Source organism: Pinus tabuliformis, chromosome 2_2 (assembly GCF_031772625.1).
Source record: "Pinus tabuliformis cultivar Carrire ecotype Pingquan chromosome 2_2, CPIR1, whole genome shotgun sequence".
In the NCBI taxonomy this organism is placed as follows: domain Eukaryota; kingdom Viridiplantae; phylum Streptophyta; class Pinopsida; order Pinales; family Pinaceae; genus Pinus; species Pinus tabuliformis.
Genome location: NC_142300.1, coordinates 259,528,743 through 259,550,898, shown reverse-complemented (window position 1 = coordinate 259,550,898; position 22,156 = coordinate 259,528,743). Strand labels below are relative to the sequence as shown.

At 33.9% G+C, this 22,156-nt stretch overlaps 1 pseudogene; it reads left to right on the top strand.

The window, feature by feature from the left end:
* The first annotated feature begins 14,317 nt into the window (after positions 1–14,317).
* Positions 14,318–20,790, top strand: LOC149192287 (uncharacterized; annotated as a pseudogene).
* The last annotated feature ends 1,366 nt before the right edge of the window (positions 20,791–22,156 follow it).

Below are 22,156 nucleotides of genomic sequence, written 5' to 3'. Positions count from 1 at the left end.
CAAAAAACTACCAAAAATAGTAAATTGTGCTACAATTAAGGAAATTGAAAGAAATAGTTCTAGAGGTCCAAGTGGATTAAGTGGGTGGCCACCAATATTTACCTAATCACCCTTTAACATCAATGGAAAAGGGTAATCTAATATGATTGCACTCTAATCCTTGAACACCATGTTGGCAATATATTTTCTTGATAGGAATGATCAGGTATAACACACCTGAAAACAATACCTTAGAAACCAAGGAAATATTTTGCTGCTCACTCCAGAAAAACTTTTGTGGACAATGAGACATCAATGTCAATATGGCCAATAATGATATTCTTGTAGAATTTGGAAATGATTATATTTCTCTTACTGAACATGCACCCCTTAAACTTGCTCTTGCACTATAATCATCAACTCTCTAAGGTTACTATTCAAAAAAAAAAATTGTTTCACTTCTCCAAGCCTCCTTGCAACATGCAAGAGACTGCTCAAGCTAGACGAATTACTTCACAAAAAGCCATACCAGTGATAAACATGAAAGTACAAGGATGAACAATAAAGTACATGGCTAGATCTTGTACTCAATAGTGCATACATGGCTGCAAAAAATTATTTCCTTCTATACATGGCTAAGATAGGTGACTCTCTCCTATACATGTCTAGAATAAGGGATACTCAACCGACATGAAAAAAGATAAATAAGGACACTGATGGTTAATTCACATGATTTTGACTCATGATTACAACATAGTATCTGCTACAAGAATGAAGTAAAACAAAGTTAAAAACAATATGCAACCCTTGAAACCATAATTCCTTACACAATTCCATGTACAACTCCCTTCGAGCTCATTATGCCTTTCAAACTTCTTGTTGATCTAACAAACTTGATCTTGATTGAGGCTTTCGGTCACACACTTCTTCTACTACAACTCATCTTCAACACTTCTTCATGCTTCCCATGCTTCTTCCATATGCTCTTCGTGAGAGCGTGCACCCCACATTTCTCTTCTATAGTCTTCTTGTGAGAAATACTCTGTCGAATAATAGACTACAATGGGGAAATATCTTCTCTTACTCAAAATATGAAAATAAAGATATTATCTTCAATATATTACTTCTACATACTCTTCCCTTCAACGTGTATAGATTATCTAGGGTCTTGATTCCTTTTGCAACCACTCTCTTTGATCCCTCTTTTCTAATGATGCATCCTTTGGAGTTGAAAATCACTTATTTTCCTCCATCAACCATCTAACTTATGATTAGGATATTATGCTTCAAACCTTCAACCGATAACATATTAGCCACATTTGTCTTCTTATCACCGAGTTTAGCCTTACCCTTTCCCAACACATTAGTAGGTGTATTATCTCCAAGAATAACATGGCCACCTTTGGTTTTCTTTAGGAAGAGGAATTTTCTCTTGTCCCCTAACATATGGTGGGAACACCTTCTATCTATGTACTATTTTTCATAGTATTCAAGCATGCATATAGAAACACCGCAATTCACTTGTTGCTCCTCTTTATTCTTCTACATCATGGTAGGTTGTTTTCTAATATGCATGTTCTCCTCTAGCTTCCTGCTAGGCCTACTTTGAGTAAGTCACTCCTTTTTCTTGATTTTCCTTGAGAAATTTGACAGCTTATAGTCTCTATCCATGCGACCAATATTTTAAATAATATAGCATCTCACATGACCAAGATATGAGGCAAGAGGATAAAATATTAGGTTAACCACATCAGATCTCTTCTTTACGTTGGACATACCTCTACTCTTTGTATGATATTTGCAATCAAATGCCTTTTGGCCAAAGATGTTACATGCAAAAAAAATAACAATATAATGAACTCATATACTTTAAACATGATGATGTCTTTTAGTACCCAAAATGGTGCATACTCTGTTGGTAAGATCTGAAGATTCTAATTTAACAACTAGCTGCAACATTTCCAAAACTATGATAGATGTAACATTCAACTTCATTCATCAAAGTTGTTTGTTATAGTCAACTAGTAAATAATCATGGGGAATAAATTCCTTTATAAACCCCCTGATAGTATGAATAAGAATAATTATCACTCGTGGGGAATCCTGAACATGTAAAGTAACAACATTTTTTTAGTATGAATTTGAGATATATTATAATAGGGTTAGCCTGCATATATATATATATATATATATATATATATATAATGTTGTAAGATTAGAAACCCCATTTAATTTAGTTATTTTGATCTTTAGCTCCTAAGCCAAGTTCAATTATAGTTCTCTTCAATTCCTACACAATCATACCATTGATTCAATTTATAAAATTTGCATGAAAAATTACACTGGTTGATTCACTCTCTATACTACACTAGAATTAAGTATTAATTCATTAATATAAATAAATATATGACATATTTTATACGAATATGCCATTGGAAATCACATGGTTCTGAATTGATAAAATATGGATGAGAAAGCAAACGATTGATGTGATTCTTTCATTAATTAGTGGAAATGAATTCTTCACATACAAGTACAACAAACCGGTGGGATTCCTTAATTAAGATATTGCAATATATTAACTATTCGTAGCTACTATTTGACCATGCCATGGATATTAACATTATACTTGACTATATAAGTGCCAAAATATATTATTGTTAGTTTTTCTTGTACTATGAAAATGCAATATTAGTAATGTAGTTGGTTGAAGAAAAATCATTTTTACATAATGAAGTGAAAACTTGAACTAATATAAATACGATGTACTATATTAAAATGGGATGAGATGTTTCATCCCTAAAATGGATGCATATGTCATTCACATTACTTCTAGAAAATGATTTTAATGGACTTTACCTACAGAGAATCTAGGTGGAAACAAACGTAACAATTGCAAGCTAATAACTGAAAATTGCAAAAAAGATTGGAATTCATTTTTTTCTCTATATCTCTATATCAAAAAATGAAGTGGATTTTCAAACTAAAATGGATTCCTAAAATATTGTACATTCGTATAACATTTGAACCATTAAAAAATACCTTTTTTTTAGTCGTTGATAATGAAAGGCATGTCCATTTTGTGGGAAGAAAGGTCATTACATGGCATTCTACTAGAAAAATAAATCCATATTCCACAAGGAAAATTATCTTTAGATGAGGAATGATAAGCCAATAGTAAATTCAAAGGAATTGAGAGAAAAATAATACTCCACCATTACAATTTGAGTGGGAAGAAAATTATGGGTGGTTCCATCTATAACTTCGTTATATAAACTACAAAACTAAGATAAAACTCTGGAGAGTGAAGAGTAAAAGGAATGAAGAGTTGCATGCATATCCAACTAAAGGAGCTTAAGGCATCCAAAGTATGGCTGGAAAACATGAGGTCTATATCAGAATTGAAGCAGATAGTGGGTTGACACCAACATAATGTCAAGCCCCATTCCAATTGTTACCTACAATCTTTTAGAAGAAGGTTATTTATTGAACATGTATTGAATATTGGTACAAGGAGGTTGATGGTGTTCCCTCATCTTCATATTTTCCAAACATTAATATAGTTCCTTTCCATTGAGACCATAGCCTATTGATGATGGTCAATTATGGCCATAAATCTGTTAAATGTGTCAAACATTTTGGTCTAAAGAAGGTGATATAATAGCACATAAAGGAGGTCATTCACACTATGTTGTTTTAAAAAGAAAGTGGACGTACAAGCATCCAAGAGTGGTCAAGCCAATGAAATATTTTCTCAATATCTCTCTTCATATTAAGTATGATGTGAGAATGAAAAAATAATTATTTGCTACTAGTTTAGAACCTTATAAATAATTGAACATTATATTCACATTGAGTAGGTTTGATCCCTCAAATCCCCATGATCGTTTGATTTTGGAATAATATTAAAAAGTCTCACCTTCCTTATTATAAACCCTTTGAATTAAAGGTTGAAGTTAATTCATGAAGGAGTGTGTTAATATTTTATTCTCATATACTTGTAAAGGTATGGTCTCTCCCAATCTTAGATAAACTACCATTTAATTGTTAGCTTTTTATAGAATCCCTAGTCAACCCTTTGTGGATTATTGTTTAGTTACATGTTTCAGTAAGTGTAAAAATATCATAATAGATGCTATAGTTACGAAAGACCCATCATACTTCAATATTCTCCTTGGAAGTCATTATTTTCATTCTATGGACCTATGCTCTCAAAATGGAAGCATTGTGGCTAGTGCTGAGATCCCATTTCCTGATCATAATCCTTATTTAGCTTTATACCATGTTTCCTCTCTATTTGTTTCTTGTATTTAAATAAAAACTACACAAACAAGGTGAATTATCTAACCTCATTTCCCTTGATTTCTAACAAGAATGAGAAACCCTCTACATTAATTCTCACCTTCTTGCGATTTGGTCTTGATAAATGACATGATTTTATCCAATGGGGGAATTGGAGCTTATTTTACCCCGTATTGGTCCAAGTGAATGTTTCAACTTTTGTTCTCTCTGGTATGATTCTCTTCCCCCAATCACAGTGGAGGTTATGATTGGCTTAGATATTTTATTAGATGTCCAAAGACATTCTCCTTGGTTTAGACCCATTTACAAGCAAATATAACTCTAATTTACCTTTTGAGTTTGAACCCTATAATTGTATCTCCTTATATGTTTACATTTACCAAGCCTTTGGACATTTTTATCGGACTATATATCCATATTTCTATTTATCTTGATCAATATTAGCATAAATCATTAGATTTGCTTTTTGAGCTTAATTTATCTAGTCATAATTATCAAGGTTATCTTATAAGAAGGATGTCCCTATATGTATATCCTTAGAGTTTGATATTTTTAAGTGTAATATATTTGATATAGACTTAAACCATTATAGTATTGACTATGTTCCTAAACACTCCATATTTTATTTTAACTCCAATTTTCCTCCCATGCTTGATATCTTTGGTTATAGATTCTTAGAATATGTAAATGTTGAGGATTTTCTAGTGGACTCTACCATGAACATGGATCTTCTCAAGGATATCAAGGTTGAAACTTTTTTGTCCCTATAACTCTGAATGGATATCTTATCTTCGACTTTGATGATACAATTTCCATATTGTTATTCCTTGGGTGTAGGATTTGAATTGGATTCATAATTGATAAGGGATCCGATTTTATGCATTTTTGTAAAAATTCGGTAGATATATTTTAAATATTTCATATAGGTTTAGGATTATCCTATATTATGATGCACTAAAATAGTTTTCCGCCAATTTTTTCTATAGGCTTGACCATATTGGATGTTGGTGCATAAAAATTCTCTATTTGTAGTTTTCACTACTCTAATATAAGACCTTTCATATGGTCCTCTATCCTAGTGTAACAAATCTCTTATTTTTTTTAATCCATCCCACTATTTTTTTGTAGGACTAGGAATCCTTGTAGTTTGAGACTACAATTTAATCCTTATTTACCTCTCTTATGTACTTTTGATTATTTCCAAAGGGGATCCCACGTTTATATTTGTCCTTTTTTTCCACTATTATGGATATTTCTACATGCATTATTTTTCCTAATCTCATATTACAGTTTGGCACCTTATTCTTTTCACCTTTTCATTCTTAACAATTTCTTGCCTTTTTTATACTTGGTTCTACATTTTTAATGCACCCTATCCTAGAGGAGACATACTTAAGAGTTTCCATATCACTCTAGATAGGTCTATTATGTTCTTTTGGAACATAATTGTGTCTCTTGTGATGCTTATCTCTTCCATTATATTATGACATTTTTTTTATTTTTTCACATTTTTGTAATATAAAAATACAAATATATCTAATACTTATTAAAAATGGTAGATAGTGGGGTAGGGATAAGGATCATCAAGATCTTTATGATCTTTGTGCATGTTGTATCAAATCAAGTCATATTACTCTAAAACAAAGTACAATTTTTTATTAGTTCTATGTAGGCGAGTCTTAGTATTACCTTATGAGCTATACCATGACCATGAGATTTTTGACCCTTCTAATTGATTACTCATTTACTTTAACTCCTTTCCAATCAAAAACTCACTAGGAATCTTTGAGTTACCATAATTATCCAAGATATTTTCTTTGGTCAATGTTAGTAGAATTGCATGAATGAGAATGTAAAAACTATGTATACAAACACTTAAAGAAGAAGCAACATAAAGGATACCATAAATACAATGCGCAAAATTTTTGATAATGGATTTTTTCTAGTGTGAACTACGTCCCCGAGCCTTGGTTCAATAGTGGGAAGGTTGCTTCATTCATCTCATAAAAACGATAAGGCAAGTACATGGAAAAATACATCATTATACCTCCAATCCTATGAGTGACTTGAAATTCGGTTGTTCAAATCACAACAATCACAACACCAGTATATTTGTCTCATCCTCTTGAGACTTTTGACTGTAAACATGACCTACTTCTAAAAGGCACATTTTCATCTCAAACTTTGTGCCCAACATTTAATGATTATCGTTGGTTTCTACCACGACCCCTGAATTCCATTACCCAGATGAAAAAAATAACTACACCATTGTGATCGTTATGAAATTATCGTTAAAATGAGTTTAAATTCGACCCCATTTTTCCACTATCAATGCTAGCCCCCACAGGGAATATTTTAGGTTCCTCACAACATATAAAAAGGAATATTCCTAAGAATACTCTAGGGAATATTTCCTAAACCCTCCCTCGAAAGGTGCACTAACTTCTGGTTCAACCTGGGCCTAGTTCCGTTAGTAGGATTTTGCTTCACTATCCTGTTGACTTGATCATTCGACTCTCATTGGTCAAAATGTAATTAGTATGATTTTATATGTTTTCCACTAGGTAGTTTTTTCAATATCCCACTTAGGCGCACATGGTTATAAAAGGGTATTATAAGTAATCAGTTGGAGGAGGTCCTGGGGTCAAACCCACAGGCCTCCCCCTTGTGATTTTATTTAACACATTGTTCGAATTATTGAAGAAATTTTTATTCCATTTAATTATTTTAAATGTGGTTTGAAAAAGCATATGGTTAGAAAGGTTTAAAACCATATTTAATAGGGATCCATTAAATATGACTTAACCATAATGGCTTATGGACCTTTTAACAAATAATAATATTAAACATTTAATATTCTTTGGTTTTTTTATTGGGATATTAATAACCATTTTTTATATTATATATGATTTTTGTTATATGGTTATTTTAATAACCATGTTTTATATTTTAGAATGATTTTGTTTTTTTTTTGGATTTTAATATATATATTTTTTGTTTTTTCGTAGGGCCTAAGGAACCAATGAGCCAGTGACAAGTTTCATTCACTAGTAGGCCACTAGTTTGCTGCCATATAAGCTGTGGGTCCCACCTGCTAATTGGGGTATCATGTGGCATGTTGTGGGCCCCCTTTTCCTACTTATCCTATCAAACTTCAAATTATGATAAGTTGGCCATACAGACTTGGATTAAGGCGTCGTTTGTGCCATTAGATTCATAATGATGAGATCTTCGACTCATAATTCGTTTTGCTGAATTCTAAAGACTTTTATTTTTTAGCCATAAGGGATCCATAAATCATTCCTCCACTAAAGGAATTTTGGTCCTCCAAAAGCATACACAATACTGTAATCTTGATCTACATAAAAAATGTTCTAAAAGGACACACTTTCTTCTCCTTTAGCTTGGTACTTTGGAGCTTGATGTGATGAAGCCATCATCTCCATCCATATGAAAATTTGGAGCTGTCAATACATGTCCAACTAACAAGACCAAAACAAGACCATAATTGCAAAGAGTTTATAGAAAACTTATGGTCAAATTTTACATCAGGAACCATACCCTTTTATATCCAACTAAAGGCTAAAATATCACAATGGTTCACATTCAAGTGATGTTATACACTTCATCAATTTTACAAGTTTTCAGAAAGTGACTTCTGATTTACAATGGTGTCCATGCTCAACTAATTAAAAATGATACCCATCTCTTACCTAACTAGGCTAATGGGATTTCTTCCTATAGTTGGCTTCCTTGTTGAACAGGTTCATTGGTCAATTCCTTCAAAAATTCTTTCATATGCTCCATGTCCTTCTTTGGTCATAACCCTAGATGCAGCTTCCAATATATGTGTATCTAATGTCCACCGTCGTTGCAATTGTTGCAATGGTTCTTCCTCCTCCAGCCTTTCTTTACCTTCTTTCTCCCCTGATGTCGAGAGGGATTCTTATGTCTTGAATCTTTCCTAGTTGACATACCTTCCTCAAATGACTTTTTCTAGTGCAAGTCTAGCAAGGATATCTTACCTTAGCTCTTTCTTTGAAATGTTCACCTGTTGTTGGAGTTGGTCTATAAATACGATCACTAGAATGGTGTGATGCGTCTTTCACTGTCTCGAACTTGTCGCTTGAAGAATTTCTTGTCTCTTATTTTCTTACATATCCTAATCCTAAATTTCATGGTAATTCCACCACTTGGATGGGATTCACAATGCCTTAGACATTAACTCCTAGGCCTTTTCCTTCATATCCCACCTTCTTCACGAGCTTAGAACCAATACATGTGGTATGTCTTTCAATTGCACCAAATCCATCATCATAATGAGAACATCAAAATGAAGAATCATGGAACATGTTTACCTCAGTTGTCGATTCTAAAGCAGGTGATGATGGCTTCACTAAGCCTTCACCACACTTCAACTCTTCCAAGTCTTCTTTCATTGCTTGTAGCTCAAGTTGCAATGCCTGCTTCTCCTCTTCTACTTCTCATAGAAGTCTCCTTAGTTCAACATTCTTTGCTTGAATTCTTTGGTTGATCTCTTCAAGTTCTTAGAGCTATGCAGTCTTTGGTGCTCTAACAACATAAAATTCGAAATGGGAACTATAAACTCAAAATGGGAACTCTAGCCAAAAAAACCCCAAAAAAACATGAAAAATAGTCCAAAAAACAAAAGGTGTTTATTCTAGAACGATGCTTTTTTTAGGGTTAGTTTTCAACATATTTAAAAAATGGCAGTAAAACCAATTTTTTTTGTGCAAAACAAAATATTTTTTGTGCAAAATTAATGATAAAAACCCACTAATGTTTTTGGTAGAATAACATTTTTATTTCCTAGGTATAATTTCAACATTTTTTAGTAATGACGATAAAAATAAAATAATGGGATCTGAAACACTTCAAAATTCCATAAATTTTCATCCATGTTGTTAAACATATAATAACATGACACTAAAGGTCGCTAAAATTATAATTGTTTTCAACCATAACATTAAAGATATAAAGAAATTTGGAAAATTTTCAACCATAGAATTAGAAAACTCTAAGTTTTCAACACATTTAAACCACATTGACATTATGAACAAATTACGTGACTAAATTAATCAAAATGTCAATAATTGTAGATTGAATTAAACATAAATTATATCTCTAAGTTATTTTTGTATTGTGGATATTCTAAACAATAAAAATCATCATAATTAAAACATATAATCCAACAAACATAAAAATGGCTCATAACTTCATTTAACATCATATGGAAATCAAAATTTTTATTTCAAGATATGATGCAAACATCAGTTATATAAACTGTCTTACACAATTATTCAAAATCACTCATATCGTCTTGCACATCATCAGAATTCACATCTTGAGATGAATGACTAGATGCAAGTGAAGATGTTCCATATTCTTCTGTTTCATCAACTAGTGCCCCATCTCAGTCCACATGCATGCCCACCATTTCAACTTTCAAAATTGTTCTAGATCTATGACTAGGTTCAGCAAACTTCCATCTCAACATTGTTTCTTCTGGTAAAAACCTCTTAAAATTCTCTATCCTCTTGAAGTTAAGAGTTCATCTCTTTGTTAAATTGAAGTTGTAAACAAGTATGTCAACATCATCCAATTTTAAGAGGTTTGTGCGGCAACAATTTATATTTGCACCCTTTCTTTTTCTCTTTTCGCCAATTTTTTTATCAACTACCATGTCTGGCTTGTACACACCATTGAATGGGTGTGTATTTGTGGCATATCAATGTACTTGAACACCTGCAACATATTCATTTTATGTAATGACCTTTATAACCTTAGCAATGAATAATGGATACTCATTGTCATCTCCATCTACTAGCACTGAGATCATGCAACCCTCCTTAATATACTATATTGAACCCTTGTAAAGGTCTCCCATGGCTTAATGTTATGCAAAAGATCTTGCAGAACCAATATGCATTTCTCTTTCCTCTACATGTGAAGAATTAATAATACCTTGAGATTGTTTCTGTTCAACAATGTCTCTTTCCTCATGTTCATTTGACACATTTTGCGGCCAAATAAATAGAGTTTTCAAATGTATATCTTCATTTGTTGTTCTTGAAATGATATCACTTTGATTATTGGAAAAAGGATCCCACCAAACTGAATCAACAATATCAAAGTACTCATATGTATATCTAATACATTTTTAATTTCTTCTAGGGAATCCGAATAATTTATATCTCTATTATGCCTGTGTGCATTATGAACTTCAGCAACTGATTGTAATAATAATATATTTGATGGAAATATTGGATGATCTAGCATAAACTTCAAAAATGCCAAACCTGATGATGACACCCATTCTGTAGTAGTTGAATACTTCTTGCCCCATATTAGTGTTTTCCCATCAATTGTTTTATACGAAATTGGTGTTGGAAGCTAATGTCATTAATTTGTTCAATGCATTTTCTCCTCACCATGCAATCCCAGAATAAACCTTCGCATGTCAACATTTTCTTCCATCAAATCAAAAATAGGCTCTGGCATGTATGATTTCTTAATACATTCAATTAATTATTGCAAGCTCCCAACATCCTTCCTCCTCAATGTGACTAAACAACAACTGAATGTCTAATCAATATGGTCATGAGTGTGCCCAACAAGAAGGAAACCAACCTTTACCTTGTAAAAAATTCGCAATTCAACAAGCATGTTTAGATATCCAAAAACAATATGAATTTACTTTTCACGACAAGTTTTGTTCAATTGCAGATACAAAATTTCAGGAAGATTAAGAGACAAATGAAAATCACATCATGAATTATATTTATTCTCAAATTTGCATCATTATGAATATTTGGAGCTATGAAGTATACCCTTTGGAAAATTTTTCCCATTGAAGACCATATAATTGACCAAGTGATACTGAATAAAATTTTCCTCCTGTAAATTTTTGGGTGTGCGAACAAAATGTGGTAGAAGTGTTTTCTTCTGGTCCATACGATCAACTATCAAACCCAAATATTTATTTTGATTATCACATCACTTCTTTCGATGCTTGTACAACTTTTTCCTTTCACTTATTTGTTGTTCACGATGCTCTTGAAGTGATTTGACAATGGAATCTACACAACATAAAATAAAGTCATTAATAAATGTGTTTTCATTGTTGATGACTATACAATTTTAAAAATTAATGCTATGAATGCTTACCTCTTTCTGCCCCTTCACATTTATCTCTTTTTTATTTAATAAAAGCACATGTACTACAAACCCCCATCCTTGTCTTCTTAGGAATACAAACATTGTTGAATCATTTCTTCCATATCTTCACAAAATATTGATATGTAATAAATCGACCATTTCCTTCAACACCTTCTGCATATTCTTTGTATAAGTTGTATATTTCTCATCTTGAGAAATTACCTTGAATATGTATTGTATCTCTATTTGGCATACACTCTCCATGCTTTGAAAAGAAGTCTTTCATCCATGACATTGCAGTATTTGATAATGGCCCAAACTGTCGTTTATGACGCACTTCTGAATAGAATGTGGGGTCCTTTTCCAAATTTTCTTTGATTCTTGACGAATGAAAATTACCCATTGAATGAAACATTTTGAAATCCTTTCTACAGATAAACAAAGACCTAATATGATAATCATAACCTGACAATATAGATTGCATGCACCCCACTAAATATGAATTTTGCATGCAAACTTGAAATCCATATGTTTCAAGAAATAATTTTGACAACATTCAATTGAAATGAGAGCATTGATAGAACTTATTATCATGATATATTCATCTCTACCCTTTGTATAACTAGAACATCTTGGATTGATATGAAAAGGTATGCTCCTACTCGATACAGTATTTGCTAGCAACGTCTCCATCATTGAATCATCATCTGTATAAGAATTTTCATCATCATTAGGAGGAATATTATCCTCACTATGATCATCCGTGCTTTTGAAATACTAACTTGGAGGATATTATTCATCTTTCCCTTCGTCATTTCTACCCTCATAGTCTTTAGAATTACGACTAAATGGAAAATTTGACTCATTTTTTATTGGATGTTCTTCATCACGTGCATTGTTAGTGTTGCTCTCATAGTCCACAGGATTAGGACTATGTGGAAAATGTGACTCTTTACTTACTAGAAATTCTTCATCCTACCCTTCGTCACTATTGCTCTCATAGTCCTTAGGATTAGGACTAAGTGCTTCATCCTACCCTTTGTCAATACTGCTTTCATAGTCATTAGGATTAGGACTAGGTGGAAAATGTGACTCTCTGTTTACTAGAAATTCATCATCCTGCCCTTTTTCACTACGACTCTCATAGTCCTTAGGATTAGGACTAAGTGGAAAATGTGACTCTCGATTTATTGGAGATTCTTCATCCTGTCCTTCGTCACTGTTACTCTCATAGTCCTTAGAATTAGGACTAAGTGGAAAATGTGACTCTCAATTTATGGGAGATTCTTCATCCTAGCCTTCATCACTGCTACTCTCATAGTCAATAGGATTAGGACTAAGTGGAAATTATGACTCTCGATTTATTGGAAATTCTTCATCCTAGCCTTCATCACTTCTACTCTCATAGTCCATAGGATTACGACTAGGTGGAAACTGTGACTCTCAATTTATTGGAAATTCTTCATCCTGGCCTTCATCACTATCGCTCTCATAGTCCATAGGATTAGGACTATGTGGAAACTATGACTCTCAATTTATTAGAAATTCTTTATCCTGGCTTCATCACGATTATTCTCATAGTCCATAGGATTAGGATGAAGTAGAAATTGTAACCCTATTTATTTGAAATTCTTCATCACTGTTGCTCTCATAGTCCATAGGATTAGGACTAATTGGAAACTGTGGCTCTTTATTTATTTCAAATTCTTCATCCCGCCCTTCATCAATGCTTCTCTCATAGTCCTTAGGATTAGGACTAAGTGGAATATTTGACTCTCTATTCATAATGAAATAATTTTCATTATATTCATCAATATGAATAGAGTTGTTATGCAATGAAGATGTTGATGCTTCACAAAGAGAAACTTAACTATCAGAAGAATCCATGGCTTTCAAATAGAAGAGGTTGAATGATACAAATGCACTCTCTCCTAATGATAATATATAGCTTAAAGAATGAATTTTTTCATCCAAAGTTTTCCTCCAAAAAATTTTGCCCAAATTTTCCCTCTAAAAATTTTGTTTCATGTATTTCCCTCCAAAATTTTCTTCTACAATTTATTGAAAAATTTTAACTAAAATTTTCTCATGAAATTAATCTTTTAAACTAAATCTTTTACCTAAATTAATCTTTTACTTAAACTATATATCATTTACTAGACAATTGAATATTTTTTTAATTTTTATTATATCTTCTATCACACATTTAAAATAAATTACTATATCCCCATAACACGATTTATATGTTAAGTTTTTCTAAAAAAAAATTAATACCACATTCACCATGTGGTAAAACAATTCTGTAATTTTCGCTATATCATAAATTTCATTATCACTATTCCTCACATCATATCAAGACTTTTCGAGGTTTCGTTAAAAGACTTGGAGCGATTTTGTGGGGAAACTACATTATTATCAACAACACATTCAACGAGAGATTATCACATTTGAAAGGTTAATTTCCCTTTTGTTGAGTGCAGGTACTAAACTATCATAAGTTTACTAGTAGTTATGTGTCAATTGGGTTGTTATGTTCGCACAAAATATGAGACAAGAAACACATTCCAAAAAAAAATTAACTTTTTATTAATGAACTTTAGATTCCTTTTACAAATTAAAAATTAACATGGGCCAGACTTACTCAACAGCCCCCTGCAAAGAAGGAGGCCACTATGTCAGTAGTGTATGTGGTGGACACAGTCCTGTGCTTTTTGGTTGTGAGCGTGCCCACCTGTGGCAAAGCGCCCCCCTGGTAGGCTTGGGGGGGTGCGATTCTTGAAATCGGCCCCCCTAGCCTACCAGTAGGACGCTCTACCATGGGCTAGTGCGCCCAGGTGTGGGCATGCCATCCCGCGGCATGACAGCATGCAGCATGTCATCGTGCCATGGGCAGGCACGCCCATGGCTAGGTGTGCCCGACTGTGGGCCTACTCGCTTTGGTAAAATGCAAAATGGCCCCCCGGCCTGCCCCGGGGGCTAATTCCTAGAATCTGTCCCCGACAGACTAGGGTGGCGATTCTAGAATCAGTCCCCTAGTAGGCTAGAGGTCTTTTTTTCCCTGGGTGAGCACACCCATAGTCGGGTACACCCACCAATAGGCATAGGAACGACATGAGACTAAGGCATAGTGCCCCCCTAGTAGGGGGCCTACCAAAGGACTGGTGACAAATGAAAAAATAAATAATGTTTTTTCGAAGGAATGGATTTTCTTTGTTCCTCGTATGAACCTAACATCCAACTTGTCATCGGGGTCGATGTGCATGTTTCTAGTATTCTTTTGTTTTTAGATTTTGATTTTGTTTCATTTTGTTTGTTTACTTAAGCTATTAGTTTTTTTGTAATTTACTGATTTATATATGTGTATATTTTTCTGCAGGAAAATGGCATCAAGGAATATTTTTGTGAATCTTTCTGGACCAAAGACTGCTAAAACTAGAGGTGGAGACTAAAAAACTATTGTTAAACGAACCAACCCTGAGCTAATAAGTACAAATATATCAAGTGCCTCAAAGGATAAGAAGTTGATTTCTTACTGGAAGAAATCACAAGAAGTGAAGCATACATAACATATATGGTCTGTGAAAGATAGAGAAGGTGAACAACATCGGCAGACATATCTATATGTTAATATCCCTAACAATAGTGGAAGCTATGAGGTGATGGGAAAAGTACTAGACATGTGTTTGATACTAGATACTGAAGTTGTTTATGTACTTACAAAACCGCTCAAGTCACATGACAAGATTAGATATCCATTTGCATTGTTAATGTATGACACGACAAATGAATCTACAAAGGTGTGTAAAAAAATCATAAATGAGATTGCACAAGATATTATAAGTATTGTTATTTATATTTATGTGTTTTGCGTTATTGTAACTGTATCATTATATCTTTTATAGCTTAGTTTTTATTGACATATGATATTTTGTTTGAGAGAATTTTATTGAAAATATTTCAATTATGTTTGGAGGTCTTTATTTTATAAAGTAAGATATTATGAATGTTGTCAGCAATTTCTACTGAGGGTCAGAAAAAGATATGGCAAACAAAAAAAATAAATCATGGTGCTACAAAACTACATCCAAGGGATTAGTAAAGAATGCTTATAGCGGATAAATCTAGCAAAGCTAGACATGTTACTTTTGAAGATTAGGAAGTTGAAAATGAAGTTGAAAAATATTTTTCCATCACTGAGGATAAGATTAGAACTGGTGTTAGAAAGGAGAAGTGTCATAAAAGATCAAAAGTAAAAATTCCCAAGAATGTCACTGTTCTAGTTGATGATGAGGATGTTACTTATCTAGAAGAAAAGAGGAGGAAGAAAATAAAAGTTGATCACTTTCAAAAAATCAAGGCCAGTGGTGAAGATCCTTGTGAAAATTCAAAAGAAAGTAGGAACATCATTACACTAGTAGCTGATTTAGAGGATGGAATTATTAAAACAAAACAAAATGTCATTGAACATCACTTGACAAATACAAACTTAATTGAGGGTGGTCGTACATTTCATCTTAATGTCAGACATATCTATAAGCCAAGTGAAGGACAATTTAAATATTAAATTATAAAGCCACACCACCTTCATGTTCACAACTTGAAGACATTGATGAGGTACAATCCATATGCTCATGTGGTTGATTATGTGATTCTTGTTGATCCAGTTCAAGTTCCCAACAAATAAGCCTTTGATAAGTCAAAATGTTTTGAATACAATTATTATGTGCTTGGGGGGAACCATTTTGTAGAAGTTGAAAGGCAATTTATGGAGGAATATCCCAATAACCCATGTTTTGAAACAATGAAATGTATCATTTGTATTGGCTTCTAAGATACAAAAACAAATTTATTGGGATGGGATCATAATATAGATAATGAGTATAGGATGTCTATGACTTTCATCCAAAGGGTTATATTTATTCATAATTAATTTGAAGAAAAATGTGGTGGGGATAAGAAAAAGGTTAGTCTAGAATTTTAGAAAGAATGTTGTATGGAAATAGGGTATCAAATTGAGGAAAAAATCAATTCAAAAGGAGGCAAAGTACATTTCGATATATTTAGAGGTATTGATAACATTTTACAGTTGGCATTTAGAACTAGAAAGATATGGGAATTTATTAATGAGATTTTTAGCATGTGGGAGAACATTGGCATTAAAAGCCAAAAGGTCAAAAAGTCTAAACCATTGATATGTTGTAGCAATAAATCAAGTTCTCAAATGAAGAAACTTCCAGAAGATATGACTATCATACGTTGGAGAGCATTGCAAGGAGTGAAGGATGAAAAAGTTTTCAAAACAATATTGTCTTGTGTGAAGTCAGGGGAATTATCATTGGACAAAATGTGTGAGGAATTTCAAAAGTAAGTTTGTTGAATTATTTTTACTTATTTCTAGATTATAATTTTCTTTTAAATGTAACATATTGTTGTTGGTAGTATTTGTTATACATATCATTATATTACATTTTTTTACTTTATCTATTCAGTCACAAGGTTTACATGATAATAAAAGAACAAATGGTCAAATTGTTGAAAGAAGATATTTGGGATGATGTTGTACGCAACTACCTGGATTCGAGTTTTACATCAACACTAAAATATTCTTATCTTTCATTTCAAAAGGTATGTTAATTTATACATTCATTTTATTTATCTGTATAATATTTGTATTTTATAACTTATAGATATATTTGTTTATTTTATTAAATATGAAGAAGGATGCAAATGGAGCACTAGATAGTTTTAGAAGCTTTATTGAAAAAATTAAGATTGAAATACTGAGAAAGCAACGTCTTAGTAATGTTGAACTTGATCCAACTCTTACTCATTTCATTTGGAATGGGCTTGATACTATTCAATATCAAATAATGCAAGGTGATTGTGAAAACATTGCTAAACTCATACCTAAAAGGGATTATTCCCTAGTTATTGCAAATATTCCCCATGGTTTCAATATCTCAAACATTGACTATGATAATGACCCTTATACTTATCAATCTCTTAGTAAAGTGGTTGTGGGATTTGTAGAAGTCCCATCATCACCATTATGTAGATTTGTGACATTTCATTCAGACACACAATTCGTAATGTTATTGACAAGCTTCAAGGGGAAAGAAAACTCAAGAATGAAGCTTACATGGTAAGAGATTGAAATTGTATCTTTTATTAATGTTTAAAAATTCATTTATGTACAAGCTAATTGAACTTTTACTATTTCATGTTACAGGCAAAAGTCATATCTTATTAACCATGAAGATCAACCAATTGCAAGTGATTGTGAGTTCATCCATGTTGGAAGTTGGACAAAAGATTATAGTTATAAGTCTATGTTTCTTAATCGAGTAGATGGAAAGAGTCATAGACATGTACTAGTGATGTTGTTGTAAAAAACTAACATACAAAGATAAAGAAGCAAAAGGAGAGATAGTTAACATTTATCAGAAACCATAATCATTGATTAACTATCTTATAGAATTATTTTCAAATCAATGAGATTGGGTTTTTGATTTATTCTCAGGCTCAAGTAAGTTTTATTATATAAAATTGAATTTCAAAACCTTATTTTTAATTTATATGTGATTATACTAATTTATTTCATTATCTATTTTGTGTTTGATAATTAGGTACAACACTAGCATGTTGCCTACAAAAAGGAAGAAATTGCATTTCCATTTAAAAAGACCCAGTACAGTGCAAATTTATTCAGCAAAGAATTAATACTCTTCAATTTCTTCCAAATGAAATGTAATAAATTAGGTTTAGGATAGGGGATTTTAATGAATCATGTGTGGAAAAAAAGGCAAAGGAACCTGTTAGACTCTGTCTTATATCAGAGATTGATTCTTCTTCAAAACCGGGTTTTGAAGAAGAAATCATTAATGTTGCTTTTCAGATTATGTAATTTATCTTCAGCTCTTCTTAAGGCAGCAGCAAACTTCAAAAACTCCTACCTGCACAAACACAATTTCAAAGCATCATTTATATATATTTTGTGGAGAGCAGGTATTGCAAAATGCAGGTATATATTTTGGTTGTCTTTATGGTGTTACAGCTCCATTGCAGTTGGATGACAGTGAAGAGATTCATGTGGCTGAGGCCATGGTGGTAGAGTGGAAAGAGTTTTTATGGGATGTGCCAGAAGAACAGGCTGCTTTGTGGGGCCACTGTCAAGATTTTTTTTAAAAATACTCCTTTCCCCCATTGCAGGCGGGTATGTTCTTCCTGAAGCATGCAGAAGCTATTGAAAAGGATGTTCCAGCATTAGAGCTGCATGGAATGCTGTTGCTTGCATTACAGTGGTTAAGTGGCAGCATGACACAGTCGCAGCCGGTCTATCCCTTACATTTGCTTCGAGAAATTGAAACTAGAGTGTGGCTTCTAGCTGTGGAATCTGAAGCAGAGATGAAGAATGGAAAGGCCATTTTTCAGATTCCAAATGTTTATTTGAGGTCAAACCAGGAATGTAATATAGGAAATAATGCTAGTGTCATTGACCACACAGCAAGTATCATTGCAATAATGGATAGTCACTTGAACATCATCAGAGCAAGATCTACAGATCAAATTGATAACAAGGAAATTAGCAAGTCAGATAATCGTAATCCACACATAGTAGACATTAGTTTCACTAATGTGTCTGGTGGTGGCTCAAAACCAAAACGAAGGAACAGAGGGTATGTACTTCATAAACGAGCTCCACTTGATAGTGCAGAAAGAGGTCAGAGTGACACTGAAGATAATCTATTATCTTCTATATCTCCTATCAGAAGTAATGAACATGGGGGTGTTTTTCCATCATTTGAGGAAAATATAAAGATAGAGGCAGCTCTTGCAGGATGGGAAGAAAGGGTCGTAGCAGCAGAACTTGAAAGGGCTGTGTTATCACTTCTAGAGGTTGGTCAAATAGCTGCAGCAAAACAGCTCCAACACAAACTTTCACCAACATATGTACCATCAGAGCTCTTACTTATAGAGGAAGCTTAGAAAGTTGCAGAGATTTCCAATCCTAATATGAATGGATATGTTACATTGCCAATGACCAAGTGTCCGGCATTTGCATTACTCCAGTTTTTGAATGTAACAGAAAACATCAATATGAGGACACCTTTAGAGGTATTAGAAGTGATTGCAACTAAATGCTGTGAAGGATGTGGAAGAGGTTTATGTAAGAGGATAATAGCGGTGGTGAAGATTGCCAATTTTCTAGAGCTGTCATTTTCTAAAGCATTCCAGAAGCAGCCAATTGAACTTCTTCAGCTTCTTTCTCTCAAAGCCCAAGATTCACTAGAGGAAGCTAAACTTCTTGTTGAGACTCACTCAATGCCGGCAGCAAGCATTGCACGTATTCTTGCAGAATCATTTTTGAAGGGCCTTTTGGCAGCACACCGTGGTGGATACATGGAATCATCACAAAGAGAGGAAGGACCTGCTCCTCTTTTATGGAGAGCCTCTGATTTCTTAAAGTGGGCAGAATTGTGTCCTTCTGAGCCAGAACTTGGGCATGCCTTAATGCGGTTGGTCATAACTGGTCATGACATGCCTCATGCCTGTGAGGTTGAGTTGCTCATTTTGGCGTACCATTTCTACAAGACATCTGCATGTCTTGATGGAGTGGATGTTCTTGTGGCCCTTGCAGCAACACGAGTTGAATCATATGTTGCAGAAGGGGATTTTTCGTGTTTGGCTCGCTTGGTGACAGGAGTTGGGAATTTCCATGCTCTGTATTTCATGCTGGATATTCTCATTGAAAATGGTCAGCTTGAGCTCCTTCTTCAAAAATATGCCGTGGCAGATGCAACAACAGAATCGGCAGAAGCTATCAGAGGTTTCCGGATGGCTGTTCTTTCAGCTCTGAAGCATTTCAACCCTGATGATCTTGATGCATTTGCCATGGTATACAATCATTTTGATATGAAACATGAAATGTCGGCTCTGTTGGAGTCATGTGCACAGAAGGCCCTAGATCAATGGCTTCAGCGTCGTGATAAAGAACAGAGTGAGGAGTTGTTAGAAATGATGCGCTTCTATGTAGAAGCCGCTGAAGTTTACTCAAGCATAGATGCAGGAAATAAAGCAAGATGGTCTTGTGCACAAGCATCATTAGTTTCCCTCCAAATACGAATGCCAGATACCATGTGGCTTAATCGTTCTGAAACAAATGCATGGCGAGCTCTTGTTGAACAGTGCCGATTTCAGGAAGCGCTGATTATGGCAGAGGCATATAACTTGAACCAATCGGGAGAGTGGGTTCTAGTATTATGGAATCAAATGCTGTGCCCAGATTTGATAGACCAGTTCTTAACTGAATTTGTTTCAGTGCTATGCTGATGCACTTAATGACACTGAAGAACATATTCACGACAATATGCCTTCTTTCTTATCCAAAAAGGAAGAGCAAATCAATAATTTTGATGAAAGAGAATTTACTCCCTCAAAACAACGACTGGAGACTAATGGATCAAATAGCCGAGAAGATAATGGTGTTATCTTTAGGGAAACTACAGCTTGCTTTCCAGATACAAGCATTTCAAAATGCCTTACAAGTGTTGAAACCGTAGAAGACCGCGTGGCTGGCCAGTTGTGAACATGGGAGAATTGTGTCATCAATGGGAGCCTGCGTAATAGAGAAATAAGATTCGATCTTCTATTAATAGCTTTAGTTAAATCTCCAGGTGGATCTACGCCCCAGTTGATATCTTTAAATGGCCATCAGAGGATTTTAAACCGCATTGAGTTGTTTATACATAAGTCGTTGTTTTATAGAACCTTCTGCATATGAATTAAAGCTATCAGTTACGTGGCAATCGTTGCAAAGTGGCATTCAAAAGTGCGATTACCTATTTCTATCATCAGCTAGTTGTCGCTGGAATAATGGAAGGCTTTTCTATCTTTAGGAGCAGATGGAGGATTCTCCTCTATTTTTATGGCTTTAGTTAAAACAGCGCCTCTGTTTTGGGCAGCAATTTATTATTGATTGTATTAAAAAATTCATTTGGAGGGAAGGAGAGAGAGTTTTTTCTGAGCGCTGGGAGCTGCTGGAGAAGCAGAGAGCTTTTTATTGTACAGTTTTATGACAGAGAATTTAATGGAATTTCACAGCTCTGTTTGCTGAGATTCATGTGGTATGTTGATTTAGCATAAGTTTTTCCCTTTGTCTCATATGTAATCAGTTATGTTCCATTTCATTTCATGACCCTTTCAAGCTGAACAAATGAAGTGATTAGGTAGGAATTCATAGTATTATATGCTCCTCCTATAAGTTTGTTCGCATTCGATGTTTTCTACTGTTTAAGGAGGATTCAGAGTTATTGTCTGCCCTCCTTAGCTCCTCACCAGTCTTGCCATCCCATTTGAAACCAGATTTGGTGTTAAATTGCATGCCTACCTTGCCTCAGTTGATAACCTGTGTAGTCATTATATTTTTCTGTTTGAAGCTGTGATTTTGCCCATGTAGCCCAGAAAAGCCCCGTCATTCCATTAAAAAACCCCAAAAATCATTAAATCCAAACCCCTTATCAATTTACTAGCCTAAAATCTTTATTCTTAATTGGTCAGCCTAATCCTATTGAAAGATCTATCAAATCTGACCCGAGAGAGCCTTCTCATACCTCGTAGGGCTAGCTACGAGGTGAAATGGTTTGATGTAGCCTTGAAGGTTTACCTTCCTCAGTCTAGGGTGAAATCTCAAGCGCTA